Source organism: Sorex fumeus, unplaced genomic scaffold (genome assembly GCF_029834395.1).
Source record: "Sorex fumeus unplaced genomic scaffold, SorFum_2.1 ptg000037l, whole genome shotgun sequence".
Lineage (NCBI taxonomy): Eukaryota > Metazoa > Chordata > Mammalia > Eulipotyphla > Soricidae > Sorex > Sorex fumeus.
Window position 1 is genome coordinate 57,638,660 of NW_026606094.1, and position 10,376 is coordinate 57,649,035.

Below are 10,376 nucleotides of genomic sequence, written 5' to 3' on the forward strand. Positions count from 1 at the left end.
GGCGGTTTTGCCTAACCGATGTTACTGTTGTCCCAAAATTCCAAACGAGATCAGACCACCGTCTTCTTCGTGCAAAATTCTACCTCACAGAACGAGGAGAAAAGAATGCAAGGTTTAAGAAGAGGACTCCCAGAACAACCACCAACTGGGAGCTCTTTGGCTCTATTGCGGCAACATGGGAAGATACCGTCATTGACAACATTGATGAGGAATACGATCGAATGATTCAGCACCTCCATGATTGTGCAAGGAATGCCAAGAAAGAGATAACCACAAAAAACCGTCTTTCTTCGAACACTCTTGAACTTATTCACCAACGTGGCTTGGCACATGCCTCAGGCAACCACAAGCGAACATCCGAACTGGCAAAACAGTGCAGAGAAGCCATCAAGGATGACCTCAAAAACAGGAGAGCAGCAGTACTGGTAGATGCAGCAGAAGCTGGAAAAAACATTCGTAATGCCCGCCTGTCCTTCACCAACTACAAAACCAAGATGACTGCCCTCCGACATCATGATGGATCTATCACATCTTCCAGAAGGGCAATGGAGAATATTATTCATAACTTCTACTCAGATCTCTTTAATAGACACATCCACTTGCCCACATACCACATACCACATGATGGATATGTCGTTCCCAATGTTCTCCCTTCCGAAATCCAACATGCCATCTCCTTGGTAAAGAAACAAAGAGCACCTGGCCCAGACAAGATCAGACCTGAACACCTGAAGAACTTACCATCAGTACTCATCAATACATTGGTTGACTCTTCACACGCTACCTGTCTGAATGCAAGGTTCCAACCCAATGGAAAACCAGCAGGACTGTACTACTATACAAGAAAGGAGACATCCACGACATTGGCAACTATCGCCCAATCTGCCTATTGTCTGTCATCTACAAACTATTCACTCGAATCATCCTGAATAGGATTAGCAGAACACTAGATGAAGGACAACCATGTGAACAAGCTGGATTCCGAAAAGGATTCAGTACCATCAACCATATCCACACAATAAACAAACTCATTGAGGTATCTCAGGAGTTCAAGATGCCGCTCTGTCTAACGTTCATTGATTTAAAGAAGGCCTTTGATTCTGTTGAGACGGAAGCGGTCATGGAAGCCCTAGCCAATCAGGGCGTACAAACTCAATACATCAGGATCCTTCGTGAGCTCTATTGCGGATTCACTACCAAGATCTCACCATTCTACAAAGAAGTAATCATCCATATCAAGAGAGGGGTTCGGCAGGGTGATACCATTTCACCAAAACTCTTCTGTGCCACCCTCAAGAACATCATGCGACGACTGGAATGGGAAAACATGGGAGTGAAGATAGATGGTCGGCAACGACACCACCTCCGCTTTGCTGATGACATCGTTCTAATAACACCAAACATCAGCCAAGCGGCACAAATGCTGAACGACTTTGACCGTGAATGTGGAAAGGTCGGACTACAGCTGAATCTTACAAAGACAATGTTTATGAGAACCAGCCTTGTTCCTGATGCTCCATTCGCTCTCAACGGAACCACCATCTCTGAATGCAACAGTTATATATTCCTAGGTCAAGAAATCAACATGATGAATGACCTGGCACCTGAGTTACGCAGGAGGAAGAGAGCAGCTTGGAATGCCTTCAAGAGCATTGAAGAAATAACTAAAAGGACAAAGAACCTCCAGCTACGAGCACATCTCTTTGATTCCACTATTCTTCCTGCATTAACATATGCCTCAGAGACCTGGACCCTACAAAAACAGGATGAGAACGCTATTCGGGTCTCTCAAAGAGGAATCAAAAGAACTATGCTTGGAATATCACGATTCACTCAAATGAGAGATAAATTCCGGAGTTCTGATCTTCGTCAACGCTCAAGAATCAGGGACGCTGTCTCATTTGCCAAGACATCAAAAATCAGATGGGCTGGACACATAATGAGGTTTACAGACAACCGCTGTACTAGAGCCATTACTGATTGGATTCCATGGGACATCAAAAGATCACGTGGACGCCCACCTATAAGATGGTCAGACTTCTTCGTCAAGACCCTAAATGATCGGTTTGAGGCTCTGCATGTTCCTAGAACAAACAGATACCATTGGGCTACGCTAGCACGCAACCGGGATGAATGGAGACGTTACTGGCACCCGCTCGAATAAATCGATGAATAACGGGGATTAAGTGATTAAGTGATAAGTGAAATAGAAACATAAACCTTAAGAGACAAAGTTATTCTACCTAGGGTGTATTAGAATAAAAGTAAAACTTGAATTTTGAACCAAATTATTCTATTCTACAAATCCATGTTCAATTTACTTCACTTAAAAGCTAGAAATAAAAAGAAATGAAATAATTTTTACAAATCATGTACCATGGGAATAAAAACTTTTTTCAATGGAATAAAGTTCTAGTTTATTCACACTACCTTCATTCAGTGAGAGTAGATTACAGCAGTGAAATGATCAAGACCCAATTGCAAACAGATCTGTAGCCTTATCTGAAGAAGGCGAAGAAGAGTCCAATGTTTCTTTAACTTTAATGTGATAGTAAGTTCCGGGTGTCAACAAGAGCCAACATAGAAGGAGATCTGGGAAGTAATGCTTGTGATACTCACAAGTAAAGAGAGACAGGCACAGGGTGGACCATGCATGGGAAAAACAACAGTGTGCTTGTGAGAAAGATGACAAAAGCTCAGGGAGAGTAATATGCCAGGCTGCACTAGGGTTTTCATGGAAATGGGAAGGAAGTGCAGGGTATACACCAGGATTAGTTGTTTAATAAATTCTGGTAGGTTCTATCTAGGTATAAAGTGGTCCCTAGTAGCATGATCTCTGGGGAAACCAAGGCTAGCAGAGGAGACCAAAATAACAAATGAGATGAAATGGAGACTTAAATTAGGAAAACAAAATAAACAATGAGAAGTTTAAGTAGATTTTTTTTTCTTTTTGGGTCACACCCGGTGATACACAGAGGATACTCTTGGCTCTGCACTCAGGAATTACTCCTGGAAGTGCTCAGGGGACCATATGGGATGCTGGGGATGAAACCCAAGTTGGCCACGTGCAAGGCAAATGCCCTACCCACTGTGCTATCACTCCAGCCCCAGTTAGTAGATTTTAATATATTCTGAATGTTACCAAAAGGATGGGTATGGGATGTGAAAGAAAGGAATCAAGAAAAATTCCTTGATATCAGCCAAAATTAAACAACTATCTTTTACTAAGATTTTTAGTAACTGCAGAACAGATCTTTGGGGGGGGGGGGGGGGGGTTGGAAATTCGGTTTTGGAATAAGCAGTTTTCAAATTTGAAATTAGTAAAATCAAAAGTTGTCATATTTCTGTAGATAAATATTAAGTGCATAGATAATCTGAAAGTTAAGAAAAGATGAAGATTTAAGATCTAACTTTGAAAATTAGCAGAAAATAAATGTATTGAAAATTGTGTGACATGATAAGCAAATTCAGAAATGAATTAAGATAGAGTAGAGTTTTAAAACAGATTTCAGAGCACACCAGATTTTAGCAATTATGAACAAAACACAGGACAGGGTTTTATTGCTCTAGAAGAGAAATCAAAGAGAATAGTCAGAACTCTATGGGAATCACTATAAAAATTTCTTTTAAAAGGAATAGAACTCCATAAAATGTCACAATATCACTTCTTGGCATCTACCTACAAATACCAAAACAATAGTATAAAAAATATATGTTCACACCTATGTCCATTGCAGCACAATAGCCAGGATATTTCAAGTTTTGTTGTGGAATAAGCAGTTTTCAAATTTGGAATTAGTAAATACAAAATTGTAATACTTCTGTAGATAAATATTAAGTGATAAGATTACCTGAGAGTTTAGGAAAATCCTAAATTCCAAAAGCAAAGAATAAAGAATTTATGGTCTGTACACCACAGAATATGATGCAGTAATAAGAAAAGATAAAATCATTCAATTCACTGCTACATGAATGGAACTAGAGGTTATCAGACTGAGTGAAATCGGTCAGAATGAAAGAGGCAGTTAGAAAATGATCACTTTTTGTATGGGACACAAAGAGACACAGTAAGAAGTAAAACTAAAGGCAAGAATTGGACAAAGGCAACAGAACTTAAGAGTTGATCTACAGAACTGATTTACAGGATGAAGGTATATAGGAGGGATGAGTGGAGATCCTGGGAAAGTGTTGGAAGGAAGTAGGTGCTGGGTGTTGGGTGTGATGTTGAAGCAATATATCTATAAAACTATCATTAACAGTATTAACAGTATTGTGAAGTATGATACTTCAATAAAAATAGGTAGAAAACAAAAAATGAAAAAAATAAAGAGGGACGTTTCAGAGGTCACAATGCATTTTAGTGAGCAAGGAATGAGCAAGCGTATCAAATGCTATTTCCTAACTTGTAGAATAAAATGAGGATTAGGAAATGATGATTTTATGAAGAAACGGCAACATTCAAGTTGCTTGGCTTTTCTTTCCTTCATTTACCACTTTATCATATTTCATCAGCAGGTGGAATGTAGGATAATTAGGCCCTTTGAGAGATATGTTTGATTTTTATCATACTGAGTATTAATATATGATCCATTCTTCAGGACAATTAGTTAGAGGAACAAAATTCTACCTCTACTTCTAGCCACACTCAAATTTGAAGAAAGGATTAAGAACTCATAAGGTCATTTTACAAGTGTAATGAGACTCTTAAATACATACAAATAAAACTTCTAACACTCTTACTTTTCTCTTTGGGTAATATCATAGGTAATTCCTTAATCGTGAGAAAACCAGTTTAAACTTGATCTGATTTGTTTTAAATCAACTGATTGTATTAAATCAACAGAAAATTTTATGCCAGTAAAATAAGTCCTTCAAACTAAAACATTTCCATGTCTGTGAAATGCCTTATAATAAGTTAAGCTTGTGAGTCAATATAATTATACACATAAGCAAATTTTAAATGACATACCAATGAAGTATTCAGGCTTTTAAAATAAATATTGTGGGGCTGGAGCGATAGCACAGCAGGTAGGGCATTTGCCTTACACGTGGCTGACCCTGGTTCAATTCCCAGCATCCCATATGGTCCCCCAAGCACTGCCAGGAGTAATTCCTGAGTGCAAAGTCAGGAGTAACCCCTGAGTGTCGCTGGGTGTGAGCCTAAAAGCAAAAAATAAGGTATTAATTTTTAAGACTCTTTTGTGAATTCATTAATATGTTTGACCGATATTCAAAGTAAAGGCTTTGCATTTTATTTATTTTTTGAACAAAAAATAAAAGCCTTTAAGTCAAAGGTGCTAAGGTAGTGACAGAGACTGAGTGGGGAAGTGATATTGTTGTTTAAATTGCAGCCAGTAGTGTTGTGTTTCTTGGCATTACTATATGATTAGCAAAAGAAAAATAATGTCCAGCTTGAGTTTGATGATTGGTATGACAGAACTTACGGAAGATGAACCCATGTGATTTGAGCTTCTGTATGTTAAAAAGTCAGATGACATTATATGCCAGAGAATGAAGAAAAACAGATAGTTAATAAACTTTTTAACCTGTGTTCTCTTAAATATTTTAACTTAAATTTATAAAACATATTAATATTATGATATTCTTGGGAAATGATGGTAATTAAATTATTTTTACTCCTTAGTAAACCTGTACTACTTACTGGTTTATTTCTTAATTATTTTTATAAATGTCAGATAGTATTGACACAGATGTACTCATGTAAAAATATATAATCTCTTAGATATGTTCATCATTATTTTGTTTCAAAAAAGTATTTATTGGATATCTCAGATATGTGAAAAATTTATGTAAGTTCTGAAATAGTAGTTCAGAACAAGCTTTATAACTGCCTTTATAAAGCTTTCACTCTAAATGAGATAAAAAAATCCTCACCCAAATAAATTAAAATATGCAATTTTTAATATAAATATTACAAAGTTTCTTGAGCTGTTACTTTTACTGACTGATGAGTAGGTCTAGCAAATATAATTTTTCTAATCTTCCTGTTTTATTCAAAAGAAAATTCAAATAGCACAGATAGAATTGCTAAATTCAATTTTATTAATATATATAAAACTGATTTTTGAGCGATTACCTAGACAGATTAATTTTCCATAAAAATCAAGACTTTTTATTTTTACTAGTTTCTACAAATTAAAGTCAAAATTACTCAAATATAGAGAAATGAACAGACAAATGCAAGAGTGTGCTAGTCAGTATACAAATAATCTCTTTGCTAAAAGTTTTTCATAGTTTTCGACATTCTACCTTTTCTGTGATCATCATAATGTAAAAGGTTACTCTTGATCATAAAAAAAGAGCTAATAGTTTGATGTCAGTGTCACTGTCACTGTTCCTGTCCTCCCATTGTTCATCAATTTGCCCAAGCGGGCCCAGTAACGTCTCCATTGTGACAATTGTTACTGTGTTTGGCATATGGAATACACCACAGGGAGCTTGCCAAGCTTTTTTTTTTTTTTCTTTTTGGGTCACACCCAGCGATGCTTACTCCTGGTTCTCGTACTCAGGAATTACTCCTAATGGTGCTCAGGAAACCATACGGGATGCTGGGATTCGAACCCGGTGTGTTATCACTCCAGTCCCTGATGTAATAATTTTGAATTTAAAGTTATTTATTTTATAATTGAATCATAGTGAGATACACAGTTCTAAAGTTGTTCATGATTGGATTTCAGTCACATGATGTTTCAACACCTAACCCTTCACCAGTGCACATTTCCCATCACCACTGACACCGGTTTCCTTCCCACCCACCCCCCTCTGACTCTACAGCAGGCATTTTCTTCTCTCTCTCTCTTCCCCCCTCTATGCATTTTAGGGGGGCTGTCAAATAATCTTTATTAATTGAGGAGCCAAGAGATAGTACATTAGATAATCTCCCACTTCACAGTTCTTTTTTTTTTTGGATATGTATATCTCTCTACGTCTCTGTCTCTCTCTGTCTCTCTCTGTCTCTCTCTGTCTCTCTCTCTCTCTCTCTCTCTCTCTCCCTCTCTTAAGGTTATCAGACATATACGTGATTATTTACCTAAATGCAGTAAGAGTATTACTATTTTTATAAAGACTCCCTGAATTTGTTTTGTAACTTATATAGCATTGAAGATTTTCAAAGGCCATAAATTTGTACATTTCTATATATTCATAAGGAATATCAGATCTTACTCTGTGTGTGTAATGCACCATGAACTATACCCAAAGTATCACACGTGCAAAGAAAATCTTTAGCGCTCTCCCGCATCCTGAACCCCCCAAATTTTAATATATATTAAACCTTTAATATTTATTTATTTATGTGTTTGTTTGATTTTGTACCACACCCAATGATGCTCAGGGATTACTTCAGGCTCTGCATTCAAGAATTACTCATGTTGGTGCTTGGAAAACCATATGGAATGCTGGGGAACAAATCAGGACAGCCGTATGCAAGGCAAATGCCCTACCCACTGTACTATCTCTCTAGTCCCAAAGTCTTCATTTTTTCTATCCTGAAGAGAGTAGCTAAAACAAAAAGCAACAAATAAGGAAAAAAAAAAACTCCCTACTATATTTTACTGACACTATTTAAACTTAGAAGTAAACTTACAATTTCAGAAAGTCCTCTACATTTTTTTAAGGATTATAGTCTACCAGGTTTTTTCTTTATTACCTTTAAAGGAAAAAGCTGGGATTTAATAATCTATATAGATATCAATCTAATTTTCTTCAGAGAAATTTGAAGTCATTTGGTATCATAGGTAAAGTCATTTTTAAAGTAAACTAGTTTGTAGGGATCTGATTAAAATAATTTTATCTGAAATTTATACAATACTCCAGGCAACACTTTATAATACAGATTTTGTTCTTTTTTTCATAATTTTTTATTTATTTTCTTCTTCTATTTATTTATTGAATCACTGTGGGAAAAGTTACTAAGCTTTCAGGTTTGAGTCTCGGTCATGCAATGATCAAACACCTTTCCCTTCACCAGTACTCATTTTTCACCACCAAGAATCCCATTATACTCCCCTCCCACCCCTCCCAATGCCTATGAGGCAGATGATTTTTTTAAATTTTTTTTAATTAGTGAAACACCATGAGGTACAGTTGTAGATTTACAATTTTTTGTGCTTGGGTTTGATTATACTATGATCAGATACCCATCCCTCCACCAGTGCCCATTTTCCACCACCATGGATAATATACCCCCCACCCCCATCCCCCCATCCCCCCCTGCCTCTGTGGCAGGGTAATTCCCTGTGTTCTCTCTCTCCTTTTGGGTGTTGTGGTCTGCAAAAGAGGCATTGAGTGGCAAACATGTTCAGTCCATAGTCCACTTTCGACATGCATCTCCCCTCCTGGGAGGATCCTCCAAACACCCTTTATTTGGTGTTCCCTTCTCTATCTGAGCTGCCCTTTCCTCTAGAATGCCCGACTGGCCACTAAGCTATGGAGTAATCCACCTGGTGCTTATCTCAGCTATTCTTGGGTATTAATCTCATATTTTGTTACTTTATGTCCCCCAGATGAATGCAATCTTTCTATGTCTATCCCTCTCTTTCTGACTCATTTCGCTTAGCATGATACTTTCCATGTTGTACCACTTATATGTAAATTTCATGACTTCATCTTTTCTAACAGCTGCATAGTACTCCATTGTGTAGATGTACCAAAGTTTCTTTAACCAGTCATCTGTTCTTGGGCATTCAGGTTTCTTCCAGTTTCTGGGTATTGTAAAGAGTGCTGCAATGAACAAACAAGTGCAGATGTCACTTCGACTATACATTTTTGCCTCTCTGGGATATATTCCCAGTAGTGCTATTGCTGGGTCAAATGGGAGCTCAATTTCTAATTTTTTGAGAATCGTCCATACTGTTTTCCAGAAGGGCTGAACCAGTCGACATTCCCACCAACAGTGAAGGAGAGTCCCTTTCTCGCCACATCCGCGCCAGCATCGGTTGCTTTTGTTCTTTTGAATGTGGGCCAGTCTCTGAGTTGTGAGATGGTATCTCATTGTGGTATTGATCTGCATCTCCCTGATGATTAATGATGTAGAGCATTTTCTCATGTGCTTTTTTGCCATTCGGATTTCCTCTTTGAGAAAGTTTCTGTTCATTTCATTGTCCCATTTTTGGATGGGGTTGGATGTTTTCTTCTTGTGGAGTTTAACCAGTACTTTGTATATCCTGGATATCAACCCCTTGTCAGATGTGTATTCAGCGAATATTCTTTCCCATTCTGTAGATTGTCTTTGTATTTTGGTCACTGTTTCTTTGGAGGTGCAGAAGCTTCTTAGTTTAAGATAGTCCCATTTATCTATCTCTGTTTTCACTTGCTCGGCCAGTGGCGTGGCATCTTTGAAGATACCATTAGCTTCAATGTCATGGAGGTTGCCAACTTTGTCTTCAATGTACCTTATGGTTTCTGGTCTGATGTTGAGGTCTTTAATCCATTTTGATCTTACTTTGGTACATGGTGTTAGGCAGAGTTCTGAGCCCATTTTTTTTGCATGTAGCCGTCCAGTGATGAGGCAGATGATTTCTACTTAACTCTTCTCTACATTGATTACATTCATTATTTCAACAAAAGATGCACCATTATTGTTTAGAATTCCCCCCCCCACACACACACACAATCAGAATTGCTGAAAAGGCATTGTGAAATACTTTGTTTTCTATAGCTGGTTATGAGAATGATATAATCTTGCATGGCCGCAATAGCAGCCTTGCGATTTTGAATTTCTGCGAAGTGCCAGATAATTATGAGATTTGTTTCTATGTGTCTGGTGTTATGGCTGTGCCAGAAATCCACTCGTTGGGGGCAACTTATGATCTTGGTAGGGCGTGAAGGACATGCCGGTACCGCCCCCCCCCTTCCCATGAGACTACAGTTGCCCTGTCAATGCTGGCTCATACCTGGTTCCACCCCATCTGGTGAGGCCCCGCATGTCTTGTCACTGCCAGCCCAAACCTGACTGTCCAGTAGCCTCTGGAGTACGGTGGTCACCAGGCCACCAAGGCGAACAGGCCAAGGCACGAAACCTATCTGCACCTGGATTGGCCCAGAGCCAGTTACCTACTGCAGGAACAGGATGCATTTCTGCTAAAAGTCTTCTGGTTCTAAGTTTCTTTTCTGAGTCTCTGGGATCATGGCCATTAAGCAGTTCGATCAGGAACCAGAGAGGCCATGCCTCCAATTATATAGCTGAGCCAGAGGTGGTTTGTGGGTCTGTCTCCCCCATACCTAACTTTTGGCCGTTTACTTTCTTGGTAAACATTGCCCCAAGTTTTTGGGGTCTGATCAAAGGCACAGCAACAATTTTGGGGTATCTGAAAGCCTGATGGTACCATCAGGCTGCTGATGCACTCGCCTCACAG